The sequence below is a fragment of the Neovison vison genome, chromosome 12 (genome assembly GCF_020171115.1).
Source record: "Neovison vison isolate M4711 chromosome 12, ASM_NN_V1, whole genome shotgun sequence".
In the NCBI taxonomy this organism is placed as follows: Eukaryota; Metazoa; Chordata; class Mammalia; order Carnivora; family Mustelidae; genus Neogale; species Neogale vison.
In genome coordinates, this window is record NC_058102.1 from 110,713,615 (window position 1) to 110,739,965 (window position 26,351).

A 26,351-nucleotide genomic window follows, 5' to 3' on the forward strand; every position below is an offset into this window, starting at 1 on the left:
AGTAGGCTAAGGCAGGCAGCCACAGCAGCCTACAGATCCGACTCTGATTTAGCAACTACTGCTACACGTTTGTAGAGGTTTTCAGCTGGCACGAACTGCCCTTCGCTGCTGCTTCACAGCAAGGCTTTGGGCGTTCGCTCTGTCACTTCAAAGATGAAGAGCTGCGGGAGAGCTAGTGCCTCTTGGGCCTTGCTTTCCCGGGCTCCCTGTTCGCGCCCTGCGTTCACCCTGCCAAGCCGAACTAAGCAGGCACAGTCACAAAGCAACAGCAGCGTGCGTGGCTTAGGATGGCACTCTATGCTCACTTCCATGTCCTGGCATAGGCAGGCTAGGCCTTTTCTACTGGCGCTCAGGCGGAATCGGGGACTATGCCAGTGCCTTCCCCACAGGAGAGAGAGTGGACATGAACCCTGCACACTGTCCCCTTTCTTTCCCGGGCACACGCCCTGCCACCACCAACGTTGTCACATCTTGGAGGAAGACGGCATCGGACTGCCCGGTCCTCCAGGGAGCTGTTGCTGCGAGTTGCGGCTGTGGGGCCTGGTGGCAAGCCCAAGTCTGCCCTAGGCACAGGTGTTCAAGGAGACGCTGTCCCCTTGGGACCAGAGACACAGGACAGGCCTGCCTTCTGCCCAGACTGCTCCGTCAATATGGAGCACGCGTGCCTGCCCTAGTCGTCCTCTCGTGTCTGTTAGCAGCCCTGCCTCCATGTCTCTGCACAGGGAACTGGTGACACTTGTCTTGCCACCGGCCTGCTGCACCTGCCAGAGCCTTCTCTCCTGCTTCGCACCGTTTTCTGACATAAAGCCAACGGCTCGTTCTATTCGCCCGTTGCAGCGTTCTGCACCTTCCTCATACTTGCCTTTGGGGAACACGGTGACAGACGTGTCCCTTTCCTTAAGGTCCTTTCCAGAGGTGCAACCACGCTTCTCTCTCAGGCAGAGGGGATGCTAGGTGGAAGAGAATTTCGCTCCATGCGGGTATCTTCCACTGTCCTGAGCAGACTAGCTCCGGCAAGAAGCAGCAGCTTCCCACAAACCCGATTCTGATTTCCCAACAAATGCTACGCTTTCCCAGAGAGGATGCCTGCGCATAGAGGATTTCGCTCCATGCGGGTTTATTACAACGTGCAGGGGAGACCAGCTCAAGGAAGCAGCAGCAGCGTCCCTCAGACCTGACTTTGATTTCCCAAACAAAGCTGGGCCTTCCCAGAAGGGATGCCCGGGCAAAGAGGCTTTCGCTCTATGCGGGGCTCTCCCTCTGTCCTGGGAAGAGTAGGCTAAGGCAGGCAGCCACAGCAGCCTACAGATCCGACTCTGATTTAGCAACTACTGCTACACGTTTGTAGAGGTTTTCAGCTGGCACGAACTGCCCTTCGCTGCTGCTTCACAGCAAGGCTTTGGGCGTTCGCTCTGTCACTTCAAAGATGAAGAGCTGCGGGAGAGCTAGTGCCTCTTGGGCCTTGCTTTCCCGGGCTCCCTGTTCGCGCCCTGCGTTCACCCTGCCAAGCCGAACTAAGCAGGCACAGTCACAAAGCAACAGCAGCGTGCTTGGCTTAGGATGGCACTCTATGCTCACTTCCATGTCCTGGCATAAGCAGGCTAGGCCTTTTGTACTGGCGCTCAGGCGGAATCGGGGACTAGGCCAGTGCCTTCCCCACAGGAGAGGGAGTGGACATGAACCCTGCACACTGTCCCCATTCCTTCCCCGGCACACGCCCTGCCACTACCAACGTTGTCACATCTTGGAGGAAGACGGCATCGGACTGCCCGGTCCTCCAGGGAGCTGTTGCTGCGAGTTGCGGCTATGGGGCCTGCTGGCAAGCCCAAGTCTGCCCTAGGCACAGGTGTTCAAGGAGACGCAGTCCCCTTGGGACCAGAGACACAGGACAGGCCTGCCTTCTGCCCAGACTCCTCCCTTAGAGTGGAGCACGCGTGCCTGCCCTAGTCTTCCTCTCGTGTCTCCTTAGCACCCTCCTCCATGGCCCTGACAGGGAACTGGTGACACTTGTCTTGCAACCGTCCCGCTGCACCTGCCAGTGCCTTCTCTCCTGCTTCGCACCGTTTTCTGACATAAAGCCAACGGCTCGTTCTATTCGCCCGTTGCAGCGTTCTGCACCTTCCTCATACTTGCCTTTGGGGAACACGGTGACAGACGTGTCCCTTTCCTTAAGGTCCTTTCCAGAGGTGCAACCACGCTTCTCTCTCAGGCAGAGGGGATGCTAGGTGAAAGAGAATTTCGCTCCATGCGGGTATCTTCCACTGTCCTGAGCAGACTAGCTCCGGCAAGAAGCAGCAGCTTCCCACAAACCCGATTCTGATTTCCCAACAAATGCTACGCTTTCCCAGAGAGGATGCCTGCACATAGAGGATTTCGCTCCATTTGGGTTTATTACAACGTGCAGGGGAGACCAGCTCAAGCAAGCAGCAGCAGCGTCCCTCAGACCTGACTTTGATTTCCCAAAGAAAGCTGGGCCTTCCCAGAAGGGATGCCCGGGCAAAGAGGCTTTCGCTCTATGCGGGGCTCTCCCTCTGTCCTGGGAAGAGTAGGCTAAGGCAGGCAGCCACAGCAGCCTACAGATCCGACTCTGATTTAGCAACTACTGCTACACGTTTGTAGAGGTTTTCAGCTGGCACGAACTGCCCTTCGCTGCTGCTTCACAGCAAGGCTTTGGGCGTTCGCTCTGTCACTTCAAAGATGAAGAGCTGCGGGAGAGCTAGTGCCTCTTGGGCCTTGCTTTCCCGGGCTCCCTGTTCGCGCCCTGCGTTCACCCTGCCAAGCCGAACTAAGCAGGCACAGTCACAAAGCAACAGCAGCGTGCGTGGCTTAGGATGGCACTCTATGCTCACTTCCATGTCCTGGCATAGGCAGGCTAGGCCTTTTCTACTGGCGCTCAGGCGGAATCGGGGACTAGGCCAGTGCCTTCCCCACAGGAGAGGGAGTGGACATGAACCCTGCACACTGTCCCCATTCTTTCCCGGGCACACGCCCTGCCACCACCAACGTTGTCACATCTTGGAGAAAGACGGCATCGGACTGCCCGGTCCTCCAGGGAGCTGTTGCTGCGAGTTGCGGCTATGGGGCCTGGTGGCAAGCCCAAGTCTGCCCTAGGCACAGGTGTTCAAGGAGACGCTGTCCCCTTGGGACCAGAGACAAAGGACAGGCCTGCCTTCTGCCCAGACTGCTCCCTCAGTATGGAGCACGCATGCCTGCCCTAGTCGTCCTCTCTTGTCTGTTAGCAGCCTGGCCTCCATGTCTCTGCACAGGGAACTGGTGACACTTGTCTTGCCACGGGCCTGATGCACCTGCCAGAGCCTTCTCTCCTGCTTCGCACCGTTTTCTGACATAAAGCCAACGGCTCGTTCTATTCGCCCGTTGCAGCGTTCTGCACCTTCCTCATACTTGCCTTTGGGGAACACGGTGACAGACGTGTCCCTTTCCTTAAGGTCCTTTCCAGAGGTGCAACCACGCTTCTCTCTCAGGCAGAGGGGATGCTAGGTGGAAGGGAATTTCGCTCCATGCGGGTATCTTCCACTGTCCTGAGCAGACTAGTTCCGGCAAGAAGCAGCAGCTTCCCACAAACCCGATTCTGATTTCCCAACAAATGCTACGCTTTCCCAGAGAGGATGCCTGCGCATAGAGGATTTCGCTCCATGCGGGTTTATTACAACGTGCAGGGGAGACCAGCTCAAGCAAGCAGCAGCAGCGTCCCTCAGACCTGACTTTGATTTCCCAAAGAAAGCTGGGCCTTCCCAGAAGGGATGCCCGGGCAAAGAGGCTTTCGCTCTATGCGGGGCTCTCCCTCTGTCCTGGGAAGAGTAGGCTAAGGCAGGCAGCCACAGCAGCCTACAGATCCGACTCTGATTTAGCAACTACTGCTACACGTTTGTAGAGGTTTTCAGCTGGCACGAACTGCCCTTCGCTGCTGCTTCACAGCAAGGCTTTGGGCGTTCGCTCTGTCACTTCAAAGATGAAGAGCTGCGGGAGAGCTAGTGCCTCTTGGGCCTTGCTTTCCCGGGCTCCCTGTTCGCGCCCTGCGTTCACCCTGCCAAGCCGAACTAAGCAGGCACAGTCACAAAGCAACAGCAGCGTGCGTGGCTTAGGATGGCACTCTATGCTCACTTCCATGTCCTGGCATAGGCAGGCTAGGCCTTTTCTACTGGCGCTCAGGCGGAATCGGGGACTAGGCCAGTGCCTTCCCCACAGGAGAGGGAGTGGACATGAACCCTGCACACTGTCCCCATTCCTTCCCCGGCACACGCCCTGCCACCACCAACGTTGTCACATCTTGGAGGAAGACGGCATCGGACTGCCTGGTCCTCCAGGGAGCTGTTGCTGCGAGTTGCGGCTATGGGGCCTGGTGGCAAGCCCAAGTCTGCCCTAGGCACAGGTGTTCAAGGAGACGCTGTCCCCTTGGGACCAGAGACACAGGACAGGCCTGCCTTCTGCCCAGACTCCTCCCTCAGTGTGGAGCACGCGTGCCTGCCCTAGTCTTCCTCTCGTGTCTCCTTAGCAGCCTGGCCTCCATGGCTCTGACAGGGAACTGGTGACACTTGTCTTGCAACCGTCCCGCTGCACCTGCCAGTGCCTTCTCTCCTGCTTCGCACCGTTTTCTGACATAAAGCCAACGGCTCGTTCTATTCGCCCGTTGCAGCGTTCTGCACCTTCCTCATACTTGCCTTTGGGGAACACGGTGACAGACGTGTCCCTTTCCTTAAGGTCCTTTCCAGAGGTGCAACCACGCTTCTCTCTCAGGCAGAGGGGATGCTAGGTGAAAGAGAATTTCGCTCCATGCGGGTATCTTCCACTGTCCTGAGCAGACTAGCTCCGGCAAGAAGCAGCAGCTTCCCACAAAACCGATTCTGATTTCCCAACAAATGCTATGCTTTCCCAGAGAGGATGCCTGCGCATAGAGGATTTCGCTCCATGCGGGTTTATTACAACGTGCAGGGGAGACCAGCTCAAGCAAGCAGCAGCAGCGTCCCTCAGACCTGACTTTGCTTTCCAAAAGAAAGCTGGGCCTTCCCAGAAGGGATGCCCGGGCAAAGAGGCTTTCGCTCTATGCGGGGCTCTCCCTCTGTCCTGGGAATAGAGGGCTAAGGCAGGCAGCCACAGCAGCCTACAGATCCGACTCTGATTTAGCAACTACTGCTACACGTTTGTAGAGGTTTTCAGCTGGCACGAACTACCCTTCGCTGCTGCTTCACAGCAAGGCTTTGGGCGTTCGCTCTGTCACTTCAAAGATGAAGAGCTGCGGGAGAGCTAGTGCCTCTTGGGCCTTGATTTCCCGGGCTCCGTGTTCGCGCCCCGCGTTCACCCTGCCAAGCCGAACTAAGCAGGCACAGTCACAAAGCAACAGCAGCGTGCGTGGCTTAGGATGGCACTCTATGCTCACTTCCATGTCCTGGCATAGGCAGGCTAGGCCTTTTCTACTGGCGCTCAGGCGGAATCGGGGACTAGGCCAGTGCCTTCCCCACAGGAGAGGGAGTGGACATGAACCCTGCACACTGTCCCCATTCCTTCCCCGGCACACGCCCTGCCACCACCAACGTTGTCACATCTTGGAGGAAGACGGCATCGGACTGCCCGGTCCTCCAGGGAGCTGTTGCTGCGAGTTGCGGCTATGGGGCCTGGTGGCAAGCCCAAGTCTGCCCTAGGCACAGGTGTTCAAGGAGACGCTGTCCCCTTGGGACCAGAGACACAGGACAGGCCTGCCTTCTGCCCAGACTCCTCCCTTAGAGTGGAGCACGCGTGCCTGCCCTAGTCTTCCTCTCGTGTCTCCTTAGCAGCCTGGCCTCCATGGCTCTGACAGGGAACTGGTGACACTTGTCTTGCAACCGTCCCGCTGCACCTGCCAGTGTCTTCTCTCCTGATTCGCATCGTTTTCTGACATAAAGCCAACGGCTCGTTCTATTCGCCCGTTGCAGCGTTCTGCACCTTCCTCATACTTGCCTTTGGGGAACACGGTGACAGACGTGTCCCTTTCCTTAAGGTCCTTTCCAGAGGTGCAACCACGCTTCTCTCTCAGGCAGAGGGGATGCTAGGTGAAAGAGAATTTCGCTCCATGCGGGTATCTTCCACTGTCCTGAGCAGACTAGCTCCGGCAAGAAGCAGCAGCTTCCCACAAACCCGATTCTGATATCCCAACAAATGCTATGCTTTCCCAGAGAGGATGCCTGCGCATAGAGGATTTCGCTCCATGCGGGTTTATTACAAAGTGCAGGGGAGACCAGCTCAAGCAAGCAGCAGCAGCGTCCCTCAGACCTGACTTTGCTTTCCCAAAGAAAGCTGGGCCTTCCCAGAAGGGATGCCCGGGCAAAGAGGCTTTCGCTCTATGCGGGGCTCTCCCTCTGTCCTGGGAATAGAGGGCTAAGGCAGGCAGCCAGAGCAGCCTACAGATCCGACTCTGATTTAGCAACTACTGCTACACGTTTGTAGATGTTTTCAGCTGGCACGAACTGCCCTTCGCTGCTGCTTCACAGCAAGGCTTTGGGCGTTCGCTCTGTCACTTCAAAGATGAAGAGCTGCGGGAGAGCTAGTGCCTCTTGGGCCTTGATTTCCCGGGCTCCGTGTTCGCGCCCCGCGTTCACCCTTCCAAGCCGAACTAAGCAGGCACAGTCACAAAGCAACAGCAGCGTGCGTGGCTTAGGATGGCACTCTATGCTCACTTCCATGTCCTGGCATAGGCAGGCTAGGCCTTTTCTACTGGCGCTCAGGCGGAATCGGGGACTAGGCCAGTGCCTTCCCCACAGGAGAGGGAGTGGACATGAACCCTGCACACTGTCCCCATTCCTTCCCCGGCACACGCCCTGCCACCACCAACGTTGTCACATCTTGGAGGAAGACGGCATCGGACTGCCCGGTCCTCCAGGGAGCTGTTGCTGCGAGTTGCGGCTATGGGGCTAGGTGGCAAGCCCAAGTCTGCCCTAGGCACAGGTGTTCAAGGAGACGCTGTCCCCTTGGGACCAGAGACACAGGACAGGCCTGCCTTCTGCCCAGACTCCTCCCTTAGAGTGGAGCACGCGTGCCTGCCCTAGTCTTCCTCTCGTGTCTCCTTAGCACCCTCCTCCATGGCCCTGACAGGGAACTGGTGACACTTGTCTTGCAACCGTCCCGCTGCACCTGCCAGTGCCTTCTCTCCTGCTTCGCACCGTTTTCTGACATAAAGCCAACGGCTCGTTCTATTCGCCCGTTGCAGCGTTCTGCACCTTCCTCATACTTGCCTTTGGGGAACACGGTGACAGACGTGTCCCTTTCCTTAAGGTCCTTTCCAGAGGTGCAACCACGCTTCTCTCTCAGGCAGAGGGGATGCTAGGTGAAAGAGAATTTCGCTCCATGCGGGTATCTTCCACTGTCCTGAGCAGACTAGCTCCGGCAAGAAGCAGCAGCTTCCCACAAACCCGATTCTGATTTCCCAACAAATGCTACGCTTTCCCAGAGAGGATGCCTGCGCATAGAGGATTTCGCTCCATTTGGGTTTATTACAACGTGCAGGGGAGACCAGCTCAAGCAAGCAGCAGCAGCGTCCCTCAGACCTGACTTTGATTTCCCAAAGAAAGCTGGGCCTTCCCAGAAGGGATGCCCGGGCAAAGAGGCTTTCGCTCTATGCGGGGCTCTCCCTCTGTCCTGGGAAGAGTAGGCTAAGGCAGGCAGCCACAGCAGCCTACAGATCCGACTCTGATTTAGCAACTACTGCTACACGTTTGTAGAGGTTTTCAGCTGGCACGAACTGCCCTTCGCTGCTGCTTCACAGCAAGGCTTTGGGCGTTCGCTCTGTCACTTCAAAGATGAAGAGCTGCGGGAGAGCTAGTGCCTCTTGGGCCTTGCTTTCCCGGGCTCCCTGTTCGCGCCCTGCGTTCACCCTGCCAAGCCGAACTAAGCAGGCACAGTCACAAAGCAACAGCAGCGTGCGTGGCTTAGGATGGCACTCTATGCTCACTTCCATGTCCTGGCATAGGCAGGATAGGCCTTTTCTACTGGCGCTCAGGCGGAATCGGGGACTAGGCCAGTGCCTTCCCCACAGGAGAGGGAGTGGACATGAACCCTGCACACTGTCCCCATTCCTTCCCCGGCACACGCCCTGCCACCACCAACGTTGTCACATCTTGGAGGAAGACGGCATCGGACTGCCCGGTCCTCCAGGGAGCTGTTGCTGCGAGTTGCGGCTATGGGGCCTGGTGGCAAGCCCAAGTCTGCCCTAGGCACAGGTGTTCAAGGAGACGCTGTCCCCTTGGGACCAGAGACACAGGACAGGCCTGCCTTCTGCCCAGACTGCTCCGTCAGTATGGAGCACGCGTGTCTGCCCTAGTCGTCCTCTCGTGTCTGTTAGCAGCCCTGCCTCCATGTCTCTGCACAGGGAACTGGTGACACTTGTCTTGCCACCGGCCTGCTGCACCTGCCAGAGCCTTCTCTCCTGCTTCGCACCGTTTTCTGACATAAAGCCAACGGCTCGTTCTATTCGCCCGTTGCAGCGCTCTGCACCTTCCTCATACTTGCCTTTGGGGAACACGGTGACAGACGTGTCCCTTTCCTTAAGGTCCTTTCCAGAGGTGCAACCACGCTTCTCTCTCAGGCAGAGGGGATGCTAGGTGAAAGAGAATTTCGCTCCATGCGGGTATCTTCCACTGTCCTGAGCAGACTAGCTCCGGCAAGAAGCAGCAGCTTCCCACAAACCCGATTCTGATTTCCCAACAAATGCTACGCTTTCCCAGAGAGGATGCCTGCGCATAGAGGATTTCGCTCCATGCGGGATTATTACAACGTCCACGGGAGACCAGCTCAAGCAAGCAGCAGCAGCGTCCCTCAGACCTGACTTTGATTTCCCAAAGGAAGCTGGGCCTTCCCAGAAGGGATGCCCGGGCAAAGAGGCTTTCGCTCTATGCGGGGCTCTCCCTCTGTCCTGGGAATAGAGGGCTAAGGCAGGCAGCCACAGCAGCCTACAGATCCGACTCTGATTTAGCAACTACTGCTACACGTTTGTAGAGGTTTTCAGCTGGCACGAACTGCCCTTCGCTGCTGCTTCACAGCAAGGCTTTGGGCGTTCGCTCTGTCACTTCAAAGATGAAGAGCTGCGGGAGAGCTAGTGCCTCTTGGGCCTTGCTTTCCCGGGCTCCCTGTTCGCGCCCTGCGTTCACCCTGCCAAGCCGAACTAAGCAGGCACAGTCACAAAGCAACAGCAGCGTGCGTGGCTTAGGATGGCACTCTATGCTCACTTCCATGTCCTGGCATAGGCAGGCTAGGCCTTTTCTACTGGCGCTCAGGCGGAATCGGGGACTAGGCCAGTGCCTTCCCCACAGGAGAGGGAGTGGACATGAACCCTGCACACTGTCCCCATTCCTTCCCCGGCACACGCCCTGCCACCACCAACGTTGTCACATCTTGGCGAAGACGGCATCGGACTGCCCGGTCCTCCAGGGAGCTGTTGCTGCGAGTTGCGGCTATGGGGCCTGGTGGCAAGCCCATGTCTGCCCTAGGCACAGGTGTTCAAGGAGACGCTGTCCCCTTGGGACCAGAGACACAGGACAGGCCTGCCTTCTGCCCAGACTCCTCCCTCAGTGTGGAGCACGCGTGCCTGCCCTAGTCTTCCTCTCGTGTCTCCTTAGCAGCCTGGCCTCCATGGCTCTGACAGGGAACTGGTGACACTTGTCTTGCAACCGTCCCGCTGCACCTGCCAGTGCCTTCTCTCCTGCTTCGCACCGTTTTCTGACATAAAGCCAACGGCTCGTTCTATTCGCCCGTTGCAGCGTTCTGCACCTTCCTCATACTTGCCTTTGGGGAACACGGTGACAGACGTGTCCCTTTCCTTAAGGTCCTTTCCAGAGGTGCAACCACGCTTCTCTCTCAGGCAGAGGGGATGCTAGGTGAAAGAGAATTTCGCTCCATGCGGGTATCTTCCACTGTCCTGAGCAGACTAGCTCCGGCAAGAAGCAGCAGCTTCCTACAAACCCGATTCTGATTTCCCAACAAATGCTATGCTTTCCCAGAGAGGATGCCTGCGCATAGAGGATTTCGCTCCATGCGGGTTTATTACAACGTACAGGGGAGACCAGCTCAAGCAAGCAGCAGCAGCGTCCCTCAGACCTGACTTTGCTTTCCAAAAGAAAGCTGGGCCTTCCCAGAAGGGATGCCCGGGCAAAGAGGCTTTCGCTCTATGCGGGGCTCTCCCTCTGTCCTGGGAATAGAGGGCTAAGGCAGGCAGCCACAGCAGCCTACAGATCCGACTCTGATTTAGCAACTACTGCTACACGTTTGTAGAGGTTTTCAGCTGGCACGAACTACCCTTCGCTGCTGCTTCACAGCAAGGCTTTGGGCGTTCGCTCTGTCACTTCAAAGATGAAGAGCTGCGGGAGAGCTAGTGCCTCTTGGGCCTTGATTTCCCGGGCTCCGTGTTCGCGCCCCGCGTTCACCCTTCCAAGCCGAACTAAGCAGGCACAGTCACAAAGCAACAGCAGCGTGCGTGGCTTAGGATGGCACTCTATGCTCACTTCCATGTCCTGGCATAGGCAGGCTAGGCCTTTTCTACTGGCGCTCAGGCGGAATCGGGGACTAGGCCAGTGCCTTCCCCACAGGAGAGGGAGTGGACATGAACCCTGCACACTGTCCCCATTCCTTCCCCGGCACACGCCCTGCCACCACCAACGTTGTCACATCTTGGAGGAAGACGGCATCGGACTGCCCGGTCCTCCAGGGAGCTGTTGCTGCGAGTTGCGGCTATGGGGCTAGGTGGCAAGCCCAAGTCTGCCCTAGGCACAGGTGTTCAAGGAGACGCTGTCCCCTTGGGACCAGAGACACAGGACAGGCCTGCCTTCTGCCCAGACTCCTCCCTTAGATTGGAGCACGCGTGCCTTCCCTAGTCTTCCTCTCGTGTCTCCTTAGCAGCCTGGCCTCCATGGCTCTGACAGGGAACTGGTGACACTTGTCTTGCAACCGTCCCGCTGCACCTGCCAGTGTCTTCTCTCCTCCTTCGCATCGTTTTCTGACATAAAGCCAACGGCTCGTTCTATTCGCCCGTTGCAGCGTTCTGCACATTCCTCATACTTGCCTTTGGGGAACACGGTGACAGACGTGTCCCTTTCCTTAAGGTCCTTTCCAGAGGTGCAACCACGCTTCTCTCTCAGGCAGAGGGGATGCTAGGTGAAAGAGAATTTCGCTCCATGCGGGTATCTTCCACTGTCCTGAGCAGACTAGCTCCGGCAAGAAGCAGCAGCTTCCCACAAACCCGATTCTGATTTCCCAACAAATGCTATGCTTTCCCAGAGAGGATGCCTGCGCATAGAGGATTTCGCTCCATGCGGGTTTATTACAACGTGCAGGGGAGACCAGCTCAAGCAAGCAGCAGCAGCGTCCCTCAGACCTGACTTTGATTTCCCAAAGAAAGCTGGGCCTTCCCAGAAGGGATGCCCGGGCAAAGAGGCTTTCGCTCTATGCGGGGCTCTCCCTCTGTCCTGGGAAGAGTAGGCTAAGGCAGGCAGTCACAGCAGCCTACAGATCCGACTCTGATTTAGCAACTACTGCTACACGTTTGTAGAGGTTTTCAGCTGGCACGAACTGCCCTTCGCTGCTGCTTCACAGCAAGGCTTTGGGCGTTCGCTCTGTCACTTCAAAGATGAAGAGCTGCGGGAGAGCTAGTGCCTCTTGGGCCTTGCTTTCCCGGGCTCCCCGTTCGCGCCCTGCGTTCACCCTGCCAAGCCGAACTAAGCAGGCACAGTCACAAAGCAACAGCAGCGTGCGTGGCTTAGGATGGCACTCTATGCTCACTTCCATGTCCTGGCATAGGCAGGCTAGGCCTTTTCTACTGGCGCTCAGGCGGAATCGGGGACTAGGCCAGTGCCTTCCCCACAGGAGAGGGAGTGGACATGAACCCTGCACACTGTCCCCATTCTTTCCCGGGCACACGCCCTGCCACCACCAACGTTGTCACATCTTGGAGGAAGACGGCATCGGACTGCCCGTTCCTCCAGGGTGCTGTTGCTGTGAGTTGCGGCTATGGGGCCTGGTGGCAAGCCCAAGTCTGCCCTAGGCACAGGTGTTCAAGGAGACGCTGTCCCCTTGGGACCAGAGACACAGGACAGGCCTGCCTTCTGCCCAGACTGCTCCCTCAGTATGGAGCACGCATACCTGCCCTAGTCGTCCTCTCTTGTCTGTTAGCAGCCTGGCCTCCATGGCTCTGCACAGGGAACTGGTGACACTTGTCTTGCCACGGGCCTGCTGCACCTGCCAGAGCCTTCTCTCCTGCTTCGCACCGTTTTCTGACATAAAGCCATCGGCTCGTTCTATTCGCCCGTTGCAGCGTTCTGCACCTTCCTCATACTTGCCTTTGGGGAACACGGTGACAGACGTTACCCTTTCCTTAAGGTCCTTTCCAGATGTGCAACCACGCTTCTCTCTCAGGCAGAGGGGATGCTAGGTGAAAGAGAATTTCGCTCCATGCGGGTATCTTCCACTGTCCTGAGCAGACTAGCTCCGGCAAGAAGCAGCAGCTTCCCACAAACCCGATTCTGATTTCCCAACAAATGCTACGCTTTCCCAGAGAGGATGCCTGCGCATAGAGGATTTCGCTCCATGCGGGTTTATTACAACGTGCAGGGGAGACCAGCTCAAGCAAGCAGCAGCAGCGTCCCTCAGACCTGACTTTGATTTCCCAAAGAAAGCTGGGCCTTCCCAGAAGGGATGCCCGGGCAAAGAGGCTTTCGCTCTATGCGGGGCTCTCCCTCTGTCCTGGGAAGAGTAGGCTAAGGCAGGCGGCCACAGCAGCCTACAGATCCGACTCTGATTTAGCAACTACTGCTACACGTTTGTAGAGGTTTTCAGCTGGCACGAACTGCCCTTCGCTGCTGCTTCACAGCAAGGCTTTGGGCGTTCGCTCTGTCACTTCAAAGATGAAGAGCTGCGGGAGAGCTAGTGCCTCTTGGGCCTTGCTTTCCCGGGCTCCCCGTTCGCGCCCTGCGTTCACCCTGCCAAGCCGAACTAAGCAGGCACAGTCACAAAGCAACAGCAGCGTGCGTGGCTTAGGATGGCACTCTATGCTCACTTCCATGTCCTGGCATAGGCAGGCTAGGCCTTTTTTACTGGCGCTCAGGCGGAATCGGGGACTAGGCCAGTGCCTTCCCCACAGGAGAGGGAGTGGACATGAACCCTGCACACTGTCCCCATTCCTTCCCCGGCACACGCCCTGCCACCACCAACGTTGTCACATCTTGGAGGAAGACGGCATCGGACTGCCCGGTCCTCCAGGGAGCTGTTGCTGCGAGTTGCGGCTATGGGGCCTGGTGGCAAGCCCAAGTCTGCCCTAGGCACAGGTGTTCAAGGAGATGCTGTCCCCTTGGGACCAGAGACACAGGACAGGCCTGCCTTCTGCCCAGACTGCTCCGTCAGTATGGAGCACGCGTGCCTGCCCTAGTCTTCCTCTCGTGTCTCCTTAGCACCCTCCTCCATGGCCCTGACAGGGAACTGGTGACACTTGTCTTGCAACCGTCCCGCTGCACCTGCCAGTGTCTTCTCTCCTGCTTCGCATCGTTTTCTGACATAAAGCCAACGGCTCGTTCTATTCGCCCGTTGCAGCGTTCTGCACATTCCTCATACTTGCCTTTGGGGAACACGGTGACAGACGTGTCCCTTTCCTTAAGGTCCTTTCCAGAGGTGCAACCACGCTTCTCTCTCAGGCAGAGGGGATGCTAGGTGAAAGAGAATTTCGCTCCATGCGGGTATCTTCCACTGTCCTGAGCAGACTAGCTCCGGCAAGAAGCAGCAGCTTCCCACAAACCCGATTCTGATTTCCCAACAAATGCTATGCTTTCCCAGAGAGGATGCCTGCGCATAGAGGATTTCGCTCCATGCGGGATTATTACAACGTGCACGGGAGACCAGCTCAAGCAAGCAGCAGCAGCGTCCCTCAGACCTGACTTTGATTTCCCAAAGGAAGCTGGGCCTTCCCAGAAGGGATGCCCGGCCAAAGAGGCTTTCGCTCTATGCGGGGCTCTCCCTCTGTCCTGGGAAGAGTAGGCTAAGGCAGGCAGCCACAGCAGCCTACAGATCCGACTCTGATTTAGCAACTACTGCTACACGTTTGTAGAGGTTTTCAGCTGGCACGAACTGCCCTTCGCTGCTGCTTCACAGCAAGGCTTTGGGCGTTCGCTCTGTCACTTCAAAGATGAAGAGCTGCGGGAGAGCTAGTGCCTCTTGGGCCTTGCTTTCCCGGGCTCCCTGTTCGCGCCCTGCGTTCACCCTGCCAAGCCGAACTAAGCAGGCACAGTCACAAAGCAACAGCAGCGTGCGTGGCTTAGGATGGCACTCTATGCTCACTTCCATGTCCTGGCATAGGCAGGCTAGGCCTTTTTTACTGGCGCTCAGGCGGAATCGGGGACTAGGCCAGTGCCTTCCCCACAGGAGAGGGAGTGGACATGAACCCTGCACACTGTCCCCATTCCTTCCCCGGCACACGCCCTGCCACCACCAACGTTGTCACATCTTGGAGGAAGACGGCATCGGACTGCCTGGTCCTCTAGGGAGCTGTTGCTGCGAGTTGCGGCTATGGGGCCTGGTGGCAAGCCCAAGTCTGCCCTAGGCACAGGTGTTCAAGGAGACGCTGTCCCCTTGGGACCAGAGACACAGGACAGGCCTGCCTTCTGCCCAGACTCCTCCCTCAGTGTGGAGCACGCGTGCCTGCCCTAGTCTTCCTCTCGTGTCTCCTTAGCAGCCTGGCCTCCATGGCTCTGACAGGGAACTGGTGACACTTGACTTGCAACCGTCCCGCTGCACCTGCCAGTGCCTTCTCTCCTGCTTCGCACCGTTTTCTGACATAATGCCAACGGCTCGTTCTATTCGCCCGTTGCAGCGTTCTGCACCTTCCTCATACTTGCCTTTGGGGAACACGGTGACAGACGTGTCCCTTTCCTTAAGGTCCTTTCCAGAGGTGCAACCACGCTTCTCTCTCAGGCAGAGGGGATGCTAGGTGAAAGAGAATTTCGCTCCATGCGGGTATCTTCCACTGTCCTGAGCAGACTAGCTCCGGCAAGAAGCAGCAGCTTCCTACAAACCCGATTCTGATTTCCCAACAAATGCTATGCTTTCCCAGAGAGGATGCCTGCGCATAGAGGATTTCGCTCCATGCGGGTTTATTACAAAGTGCAGGGGAGACCAGCTCAAGCAAGCAGCAGCAGCGTCCCTCAGACCTGACTTTGCTTTCCCTAAGAACGCTGGGCCTTCCCAGAAGGGATGCCCGGGCAAAGAGGCTTTCGCTCTATCCGGGGCTCTCCCTCTGTCCTGGGAATAGAGGGCTAAGGCAGGCAGCCACAGCAGCCTACAGATCCGACTCTGATTTAGCAACTACTGCTACACGTTTGTAGAGGTTTTCAGCTGGCACGAACTGCCCTTCGCGGCTGCTTCACAGCAAGGATTTGGGCTTTCGCTCTGTCACTTCAAAGATGAAGAGCTGCGGGAGAGCTAGTGCCTCTTGGGCCTTGATTTCCCGGGCTCCGTGTTCGCGCCCCGCGTTCACCCTTCCAAGCCGAACTAAGCAGGCACAGTCACAAAGCAACAGCAGCGTGCGTGGCTTAGGATGGCACTCTATGCTCACTTCCATGTCCTGGCATAGGCAGGCTAGGCCTTTTCTACTGGCGCTCAGGCGGAATCGGGGACTAGGCCAGTGCCTTCCCCACAGGAGAGGGAGTGGACATGAACCCTGCACACTGTCCCCATTCCTTCCCCGGCACACGCCCTGCCACCACCAACGTTGTCACATCTTGGAGGAAGACGGCATCGGACTGCCCGGTCCTCCAGGGAGCTGTTGCTGCGAGTTGCGGCTATGGGGCCTGGTGGCAAGCCCAAGTCTGCCCTAGGCACAGGTGTTCAAGGAGACGCTGTCCGCTTGGGACCAGAGACACAGGACAGGCCTGCCTTCTGCCCAGACTCCTCCCTTAGAGTGGAGCACGCGTGCCTGCCCTAGTCTTCCTCTCGTGTCTCCTTAGCAGCCTGGCCTCCATGGCTCTGACAGGGAACTGGTGACACTTGTCTTGCAACCGTCCCGCTGCACCTGCCAGTGTCTTCTCTCCTGCTTCGCATCATTTTCTGACATAAAGCCAACGGCTCGTTCTATTCGCCCGTTGCAGCGTTCTGCACATTCCTCATACTTGCCTTTGGGGAACACGGTGACAGACGTGTCCCTTTCCTTAAGGTCCTTTCCAGAGGTGCAACCACGCTTCTCTCTCAGGCAGAGGGGATGCTAGGTGAAAGAGAATTTCGCTCCATGCGGATATCTTCCACTGTCCTGAGCAGACTAGCTCCGGCAAGAAGCAGCAGCTTCCCACAAACCCGATTCTGATTTCCCAACAAATGCTATGCTTTCCCAGAGAGGATGCCTGCGCATAGAGGATTTCGCTCCATGCGGGTTTATTACAACGTGCAGGGGAGACCAGCTCAAGCAAGCAGCAGCAGCGTCCCTCAGACCTGACTTTGATTTCCCAAAGAAAGCTGGGCCTTCCCAGAAGGGATGCCCGGCCAAAGAGGCTTTCGCTCTATGCGGGGCTCTCCCTCTGTCCTGGGAAGAGTAGGCTAAGGCAGGCAGACACAGCAGCCTACAGATCCGACTCTGATTTAGCAACTACTGCTACACGTTTGTAGAGGTTTTCAGCTGGCACGAACTGCCCTTCGCTGCTGCTTCACAGCAAGGCTTTGGGCGTTCGCTCTGTCACTTCAAAGATGAAGAGCTGCGGGAGAGCTAGTGCCTCTTGGGCCTTGCTTTCCCGGGCTCCCTGTTCGCGCCCTGCGTTCACCCTGCCAAGCCGAACTAAGCAGGCACAGTCACAAAGCAACAGCAGCGTGCGTGGCTTAGGATGGCACTCTATGCTCACTTCCATGTCCTGGCATAGGCAGGCTAGGCCTTTTCTACTGGCGCTCAGGAGGAATCGGCGACTAGGCCAGTGCCTTCCCCACAGGAGAGGGAGTGGACATGAACCCTGCACACTGTCCCCATTCTTTCCCGGGCACACGCCCTGCCACCACCAACGTTGTCACATCTTGGAGGAAGACGGCATCGGACTGCCCGTTCCTCCAGGGTGCTGTTGCTGTGAGTTGCGGCTATGGGGCCTGGTGGCAAGCCCAAGTCTGCCCTAGGCACAGGTGTTCAAGGAGACGCTGTCCCCTTGGGACCAGAGACACAGGACAGGCCTGCCTTCTGCCCAGACTGCTCCCTCAGTATGGAGCACGCATACCTGCCCTAGTCGTCCTCTCTTGTCTGTTAGCAGCCTGGCCTCCATGGCTCTGCACAGGGAACTGGTGACACTTGTCTTGCCACGGGCCTGCTGCACCTGCCAGAGCCTTCTCTCCTGCTTCGCACCGTTTTCTGACATAAAGCCATCGGCTCGTTCTATTCGCCCGTTGCAGCGTTCTGCACCTTCCTCATACTTGCCTTTGGGGAACACGGTGACAGACGTAACCCTTTCCTTAAGGTCCTTTCCAGATGTGCAACCACGCTTCTCTCTCAGGCAGAGGGGATGCTAGGTGAAAGAGAATTTCGCTCCATGCGGGTATCTTCCACTGTCCTGAGCAGACTAGCTCCGGCAAGAAGCAGAAGCTTCCCACAAACCCGATTCTGATTTCCCAACAAATGCTACGCTTTCCCAGAGAGGATGCCTGCGCATAGAGGATTTCGCTCCATGCGGGTTTATTACAACGTGCAGGGGAGACCAGCTCAAGCAAGCAGCAGCAGCGTCCCTCAGACCTGACTTTGATTTCCCAAAGAAAGCTGGGCCTTCCCAGAAGGGATGCCCGGGCAAAGAGGCTTTCGCTCTATGCGGGGCTCTCCCTCTGTCCTGGGAAGAGTAGGCTAAGGCAGGCAGCCACAGCAGCCTACAGATCCGACTCTGATTTAGCAACTACTGCTACACGTTTGTAGAGGTTTTCAGATGGCACGAACTGCCCTTCGCTGCTGCTTCACAGCAAGGCTTTGGGCGTTCGCTCTGTCACTTCAAAGATGAAGAGCTGCGGGAGAGCTAGTGCCTCTTGGGCCTTGCTTTCCCGGGCTCCCCGTTCGCGCCCTGCGTTCACCCTGCCAAGCCGAACTAAGCAGGCACAGTCACAAAGCAACAGCAGCGTGCGTGGCTTAGGATGGCACTCTATGCTCACTTCCATGTCCTGGCATAGGCAGGCTAGGCCTTTTCTACTGGCGCTCAGGCGGAATCGGGGACTAGGCCAGTGCCTTCCCCACAGGAGAGGGAGTGGACATGAACCCTGCACACTGTCCCCATTCCTTCCCCGGCACACGCCCTGCCACCACCAACGTTGTCACATCTTGGAGGAAGACGGCATCAGACTGCCCGTTCCTCCAGGGTGCTGTTGCTGTGAGTTGCGGCTATGGGGCCTGGTGGCAAGCCCAAGTCTGCCCTAGGCACAGGTGTTCAAGGAGACGCTGTCCCCTTGGGACCAGAGACACAGGACAGGCCTGCCTTCTGCCCAGACTGCTCCCTCAGTATGGAGCACGCATGCCTGCCCTAGTCGTCCTCTCTTGTCTGTTAGCAGCCTGGCCTCCATGTCTCTGCACAGGGAACTGGTGACACTTGTCTTGCCACGGGCCTGATGCACCTGCCAGAGCCTTCTCTCCTGCTTCGCACCGTTTTCTGACATAGCGCCAACGGCTCGTTCTATTCGCCCGTTGCAGCGTTCTGCACCTTCCTCATACTTGCCTTTGGGGAACACGGTGACAGACGTGTCCCTTTCCTTAAGGTCCTTTCCAGAGGTGCAACCACGCTTCTCTCTCAGGCAGAGGGGATGCTAGGTGGAAGGGAATTTCGCTCCATGCGGGTATCTTCCACTGTCCTGAGCAGACTAGTTCGGGCAAGAAGCAGCAGCTTCCCACAAACCGGATTCTGATTTCCCAACAAATGCTACGCTTTCCCAGAGAAGATGCCTGCGCATAGAGGATTTCGCTCCATGCGGGTTTATTACAACGTGCAGGGGAGACCAGCTCAAGCAAGCAGCAGCAGCGTCCCTCAGACCTGACTTTGATTTCCCAAAGAAAGCTGGGCCTTCCCAGAAGGGATGCCCGGGCAAAGAGGCTTTCGCTCTATGCGGGGCTCTCCCTCTGTCCTGGGAAGAGTAGGCTAAGGCAGGCAGCCACAGCAGCCTACAGATCCGACTCTGATTTAGCAACTACTGCTACACGTTTGTAGAGGTTTTCAGCTGGCACGAACTGCCCTTCGCTGCTGCTTCACAGCAAGGCTTTGGGCGTTCGCTCTGTCACTTCAAAGATGAAGAGCTGCGGGAGAGCTAGTGCCTCTTGGGCCTTGCTTTCCCGGGCTCCCTGTTCGCGCCCTGCGTTCACCCTGCCAAGCCGAACTAAGCAGGCACAGTCACAAAGCAACAGCAGCGTGCGTGGCTTAGGATGGCACTCTATGCTCACTTCCATGTCCTGGCATAGGCAGGCTAGGCCTTTTCTACTGGCGCTCAGGCGGAATCGGGGACTAGGCCAGTGCCTTCCCCACAGGAGAGGGAGTGGACATGAACCCTGCACACTGTCCCCATTCTTTCCCGGGCACACGCCCTGCCACCACCAACGTTGTCACATCTTGGAGGAAGACGGCATCGGACTGCCCGGTCCTCCAGGGAGCTGTTGCTGCGAGTTGCGGCTATGGGGCCTGGTGGCAAGCCCAAGTCTGCCCTAGGCACAGGTGTTCAAGGAGACGCTGTCCCCTTGGGACCAGAGACACAGGACAGGCCTGCCTTCTGCCCAGACTGCTCCGTCAGTATGGAGCACGCGTGCCTGCCCTAGTCGTCCTCTCGTGTCTGTTAGTAGCCCTGCCTCCATGTCTCTGCACAGGGAACTGGTGACACTTGTCTTGCCACCGGCCTGCTGCACCTGCCAGAGCCTTCTCTCCTGCTTCGCACCGTTTTCTGACATAAAGCCAACGGCTCGTTCTATTCGCCCGTTGCAGCGTTCTGCACCTTCCTCATACTTGCCTTTGGGGAACACGGTGACAGACGTGTCCCTTTCCTTAAGGTCCTTTCCAGAGGTGCAACCACGCTTCTCTCTCAGGCAGAGGGGATGCTAGGTGGAAGAGAATTTCGCTCCATGCGGGTATCTTCCACTGTCCTGAGCAGACTAGCTCCGGCAAGAAGCAGCAGCTTCCCACAAACCCGATTCTGATTTCCCAACAAATGCTACGCTTTCCCAGAGAGGATGCCTGCGCATAGAGGATTTCGCTCCATGCGGGTTTATTACAACGTGCAGGGGAGACCAGCTCAAGCAAGCAGCAGCAGCGTCCCTCAGACCTGACTTTGATTTCCCAAAGAAAGCTGGGCCTTCCCAGAAGGGATGCCCGGGCAAAGAGGCTTTCGCTCTATGCGGGGCTCTCCCTCTGTCCTGGGAAGAGTAGGCTAAGGCAGGCAGCCACAGCAGCCTACAGATCCGACTCTGATTTAGCAACTACTGCTACACGTTTGTAGAGGTTTTCAGCTGGCACGAACTGCCCTTCGCTGCTGCTTCACAGCAAGGCTTTGGGCGTTCGCTCTGTCACTTCAAAGATGAAGAGCTGCGGGAGAGCTAGTGCCTCTTGGGCCTTGCTTTCCCGGGCTCCCCGTTCGCGCCCTGCGTTCACCCTGCCAAGCCGAACTAAGCAGGCACAGTCACAAAGCAACAGCAGCGTGCGTGGCTTAGGATGGCACTCTATGCTCACTTCCATGTCCTGGCATAGGCAGGCTAGGCCTTTTCTACTGGCGCTCAGGCGGAATCGGGGACTAGGCCAGTGCCTTCCCCACAGGAGAGGGAGTGGACATGAACCCTGCACACTGTCCCCATTCCTTCCCCGGCACACGCCCTGCCACCACCAACGTTGTCACATCTTGGAGGAAGACGGCATCGGACTGCCCGGTCCTCCAGGGAGCTGTTGCTGCGAGTTGCGGCTATGGGGCCTGGTGGCAAGCCCAAGTCTGCCCTAGGCACAGGTGTTCAAGGAGATGCTGTCCCCTTGGGACCAGAGACACAGGACAGGCCTGCCTTCTGCCCAGACTGCTCCGTCAGTATGGAGCACGCGTGCCTGCCCTAGTCTTCCTCTCGTGTCTCCTTAGCACCCTCCTCCATGGCCCTGACAGGGAACTGGTGACACTTGTCTTGCAACCGTCCCGCTGCACCTGCCAGTGTCTTCTCTCCTGCTTCGCATCGTTTTCTGACATAAAGCCAACGGCTCGTTCTATTCGCCCGTTGCAGCGTTCTGCACATTCCTCATACTTGCCTTTGGGGAACACGGTGACAGACGTGTCCCTTTCCTTAAGGTCCTTTCCAGAGGTGCAACCACGCTTCTCTCTCAGGCAGAGGGGATGCTAGGTGAAAGAGAATTTCGCTCCATGCGGGTATCTTCCACTGTCCTGAGCAGACTAGCTCCGGCAAGAAGCAGCAGCTTCCCACAAACCCGATTCTGATTTCCCAACAAATGCTATGCTTTCCCAGAGAGGATGCCTGCGCATAGAGGATTTCGCTCCATGCGGGATTATTACAACGTGCACGGGAGACCAGCTCAAGCAAGCAGCAGCAGCGTCCCTCAGACCTGACTTTGATTTCCCAAAGGAAGCTGGGCCTTCCCAGAAGGGATGCCCGGGCAAAGAGGCTTTCGCTCTATGCGGGGCTCTCCCTCTGTCCTGGGAAGAGTAGGCTAAGGCATGCAGCCACAGCAGCCTACAGATCCGACTCTGATTTAGCAACTACTGCTACACGTTTGTAGAGGTTTTCAGCTGGCACGAACTGCCCTTCGCTGCTGCTTCACAGCAAGGCTTTGGGCGTTCGCTCTGTCACTTCAAAGATGAAGAGCTGCGGGAGAGCTAGTGCCTCTTGGGCCTTGCTTTCCCGGGCTCCCCGTTCGCGCCCTGCGTTCACCCTGCCAAGCCGAACTAAGCAGGCACAGTCACAAAGCAACAGCAGCGTGCGTGGCTTAGGATGGCACTCTATGCTCACTTCCATGTCCTGGCATAGGCAGGCTAGGCCTTTTCTACTGGCGCTCAGGCGGAATCGGGGACTAGGCCAGTGCCTTCCCCACAGGAGAGGGAGTGGACATGAACCCTGCACACTGTCCCCATTCCTTCCCCGGCACACGCCCTGCCACCACCAACGTTGTCACATCTTGGAGGAAGACGGCATCAGACTGCCCGTTCCTCCAGGGTGCTGTTGCTGTGAGTTGCGGCTATGGGGCCTGGTGGCAAGCCCAAGTCTGCCCTAGGCACAGGTGTTCAAGGAGACGCTGTCCCCTTGGGACCAGAGACACAGGACAGGCCTGCCTTCTGCCCAGACTGCTCCCTCAGTATGGAGCACGCATGCCTGCCCTAGTCGTCCTCTCTTGTCTGTTAGCAGCCTGGCCTCCATGTCTCTGCACAGGGAACTGGTGACACTTGTCTTGCCACGGGCCTGATGCACCTGCCAGAGCCTTCTCTCCTGCTTCGCACCGTTTTCTGACATAGCGCCAACGGCTCGTTCTATTCGCCCGTTGCAGCGTTCTGCACCTTCCTCATACTTGCCTTTGGGGAACACGGTGACAGACGTGTCCCTTTCCTTAAGGTCCTTTCCAGAGGTGCAACCACGCTTCTCTCTCAGGCAGAGGGGATGCTAGGTGGAAGGGAATTTCGCTCCATGCGGGTATCTTCCACTGTCCTGAGCAGACTAGTTCGGGCAAGAAGCAGCAGCTTCCCACAAACCGGATTCTGATTTCCCAACAAATGCTACGCTTTCCCAGAGAGGATGCCTGCGCATAGAGGATTTCGCTCCATGCGGGTTTATTACAACGTGCAGGGGAGACCAGCTCAAGCAAGCAGCAGCAGCGTCCCTCAGACCTGACTTTGATTTCCCAAAGAAAGCTGGGCCTTCCCAGAAGGGATGCCCGGGCAAAGAGGCTTTCGCTCTATGCGGGGCTCTCCCTCTGTCCTGGGAAGAGTAGGCTAAGGCAGGCAGCCACAGCAGCCTACAGATCCGACTCTGATTTAGCAACTACTGCTACACGTTTGTAGAGGTTTTCAGCTGGCACGAACTGCCCTTCGCTGCTGCTTCACAGCAAGGCTTTGGGCGTTCGCTCTGTCACTTCAAAGATGAAGAGCTGCGGGAGAGCTAGTGCCTCTTGGGCCTTGCTTTCCCGGGCTCCCTGTTCGCGCCCTGCGTTCACCCTGCCAAGCCGAACTAAGCAGGCACAGTCACAAAGCAACAGCAGCGTGCGTGGCTTAGGATGGCACTCTATGCTCACTTCCATGTCCTGGCATAGGCAGGCTAGGCCTTTTCTACTGGCGCTCAGGCGGAATCGGGGACTAGGCCAGTGCCTTCCCCACAGGAGAGGGAGTGGACATGAACCCTGCACACTGTCCCCATTCTTTCCCGGGCACACGCCCTGCCACCACCAACGTTGTCACATCTTGGAGGAAGACGGCATCGGACTGCCCGGTCCTCCAGGGAGCTGTTGCTGCGAGTTGCGGCTATGGGGCCTGGTGGCAAGCCCAAGTCTGCCCTAGGCACAGGTGTTCAAGGAGACGCTGTCCCCTTGGGACCAGAGACACAGGACAGGCCTGCCTTCTGCCCAGACTGCTCCGTCAGTATGGAGCACGCGTGCCTGCCCTAGTCGTCCTCTCGTGTCTGTTAGTAGCCCTGCCTCCATGTCTCTGCACAGGGAACTGGTGACACTTGTCTTGCCACCGGCCTGCTGCACCTGCCAGAGCCTTCTCTCCTGCTTCGCACCGTTTTCTGACATAAAGCCAACGGCTCGTTCTATTCGCCCGTTGCAGCGTTCTGCACATTCCTCATACTTGCCTTTGGGGAACACGGTGACAGACGTGTCCCTTTCCTTAAGGTCCTTTCCAGAGGTGCAACCACGCTTCTCTCTCAGGCAGAGGGGATGCTAGGTGGAAGAGAATTTCGCTCCATGCGGGTATCTTCCACTGTCCTGAGCAGACTAGCTCCGGCAAGAAGCAGCAGCTTCCCACAAACCCGATTCTGATTTCCCAACAAATGCTACGCTTTCCCAGAGAGGATGCCTGCGCATAGAGGATTTCGCTCCATGCGGGTTTATTACAACGTGCAGGGGAGACCAGCTCAAGCAAGCAGCAGCGTCCCTCAGACCTGACTTTGATTTCCCAAAGAAAGCTGGGCCTTCCCAGAAGGGATGCCCGGGCAAAGAGGCTTTCGCTCTATGCGGGGCTCTCCCTCTGTCCTGGGAAGAGTAGGCTAAGGCAGGCAGCCACAGCAGCCTACAGATCCGACTCTGATTTAGCAACTACTGCTACACGTTTGTAGAGGTTTTCAGCTGGCACGAACTGCCCTTCGCTGCTGCTTCACAGCAAGGCTTTGGGCGTTCGCTCTGTCACTTCAAAGATGAAGAGCTGCGGGAGAGCTAGTGCCTCTTGGGCCTTGCTTTCCCGGGCTCCCCGTTCGCGCCCTGCGTTCACCCTGCCAAGCCGAACTAAGCAGGCACAGTCACAAAGCAACAGCAGCGTGCGTGGCTTAGGATGGCACTCTATGCTCACTTCCATGTCCTGGCATAGGCAGGTTAGGCCTTTTCTACTGGCGCTCAGGCGGAATCGGGGACTAGGCCAGTGCCTTCCCCACAGGAGAGGGAGTGGACATGAACCCTGCACACTGTCCCCATTCCTTCCCCGGCACACGCCCTGCCACCACCAACGTTGTCACATCTTGGAGGAAGACGGCATCGGACTGCCCGGTCCTCCAGGGAGCTGTTGCTGCGAGTTGCGGCTATGGGGCCTGGTGGCAAGCCCAAGTCTGCCCTAGGCACAGGTGTCCAAGGAGATGCTGTCCCCTTGGGACCAGAGACACAGGACAGGCCTGCCTTCTGCCCAGACTGCTCCGTCAGTATGGAGCACGCGTGCCTGCCCTAGTCTTCCTCTCGTGTCTCCTTAGCACCCTCCTCCATGGCCCTGACAGGGAACTGGTGACACTTGTCTTGCAACCGTCCCGCTGCACCTGCCAGTGTCTTCTCTCCTGCTTCGCATCGTTTTCTGACATAAAGCCAACGGCTCGTTCTATTCGCCCGTTGCAGCGTTCTGCACATTCCTCATACTTGCCTTTGGGGAACACGGTGACAGACGTGTCCCTTTCCTTAAGGTCCTTTCCAGAGGTGCAACCACGCTTCTCTCTCAGGCAGAGGGGATGCTAGGTGAAAGAGAATTTCGCTCCATGCGGATATCTTCCACTGTCCTGAGCAGACTAGCTCCGGCAAGAAGCAGCAGCTTCCCACAAACCCGATTCTGATTTCCCAACAAATGCTATGCTTTCCCAGAGAGGATGCCTGCGCATAGAGGATTTCGCTCCATGCGGGTTTATTACAACGTGCAGGGGAGACCAGCTCAAGCAAGCAGCAGCAGCGTCCCTCAGACCTGACTTTGATTTCCCAAAGAAAGCTGGGCCTTCCCAGAAGGGATGCCCGGCCAAAGAGGCTTTCGCTCTATGCGGGGCTCTCCCTCTGTCCTGGGAAGAGTAGGCTAAGGCAGGCAGACACAGCAGCCTACAGATCCGACTCTGATTTAGCAACTACTGCTACACGTTTGTAGAGGTTTTCAGCTGGCACGAACTGCCCTTCGCTGCTGCTTCACAGCAAGGCTTTGGGCGTTCGCTCTGTCACTTCAAAGATGAAGAGCTGCGGGAGAGCTAGTGCCTCTTGGGCCTTGCTTTCCCGGGCTCCCTGTTCGCGCCCTGCGTTCACCCTGCCAAGCCGAACTAAGCAGGCACAGTCACAAAGCAACAGCAGCGTGCGTGGCTTAGGATGGCACTCTATGCTCACTTCCATGTCCTGGCATAGGCAGGCTAGGCCTTTTCTACTGGCGCTCAGGCGGAATCGGCGACTAGGCCAGTGCCTTCCCCACAGGAGAGGGAGTGGACATGAACCCTGCACACTGTCCCCATTCTTTCCCGGGCACACGCCCTGCCACCACCAACGTTGTCACATCTTGGAGGAAGACGGCATCGGACTGCCCGTTCCTCCAGGGTGCTGTTGCTGTGAGTTGCGGCTATGGGGCCTGGTGGCAAGCCCAAGTCTGCCCTAGGCACAGGTGTTCAAGGAGACGCTGTCCCCTTGGGACCAGAGACACAGGACAGGCCTGCCTTCTGCCCAGACTGCTCCCTCAGTATGGAGCACGCATACCTGCCCTAGTCGTCCTCTCTTGTCTGTTAGCAGCCTGGCCTCCATGGCTCTGCACAGGGAACTGGTGACACTTGTCTTGCCACGGGCCTGCTGCACCTGCCAGAGCCTTCTCTCCTGCTTCGCACCGTTTTCTGACATAAAGCCATCGGCTCGTTCTATTCGCCCGTTGCAGCGTTCTGCACCTTCCTCATACTTGCCTTTGGGGAACACGGTGACAGACGTAACCCTTTCCTTAAGGTC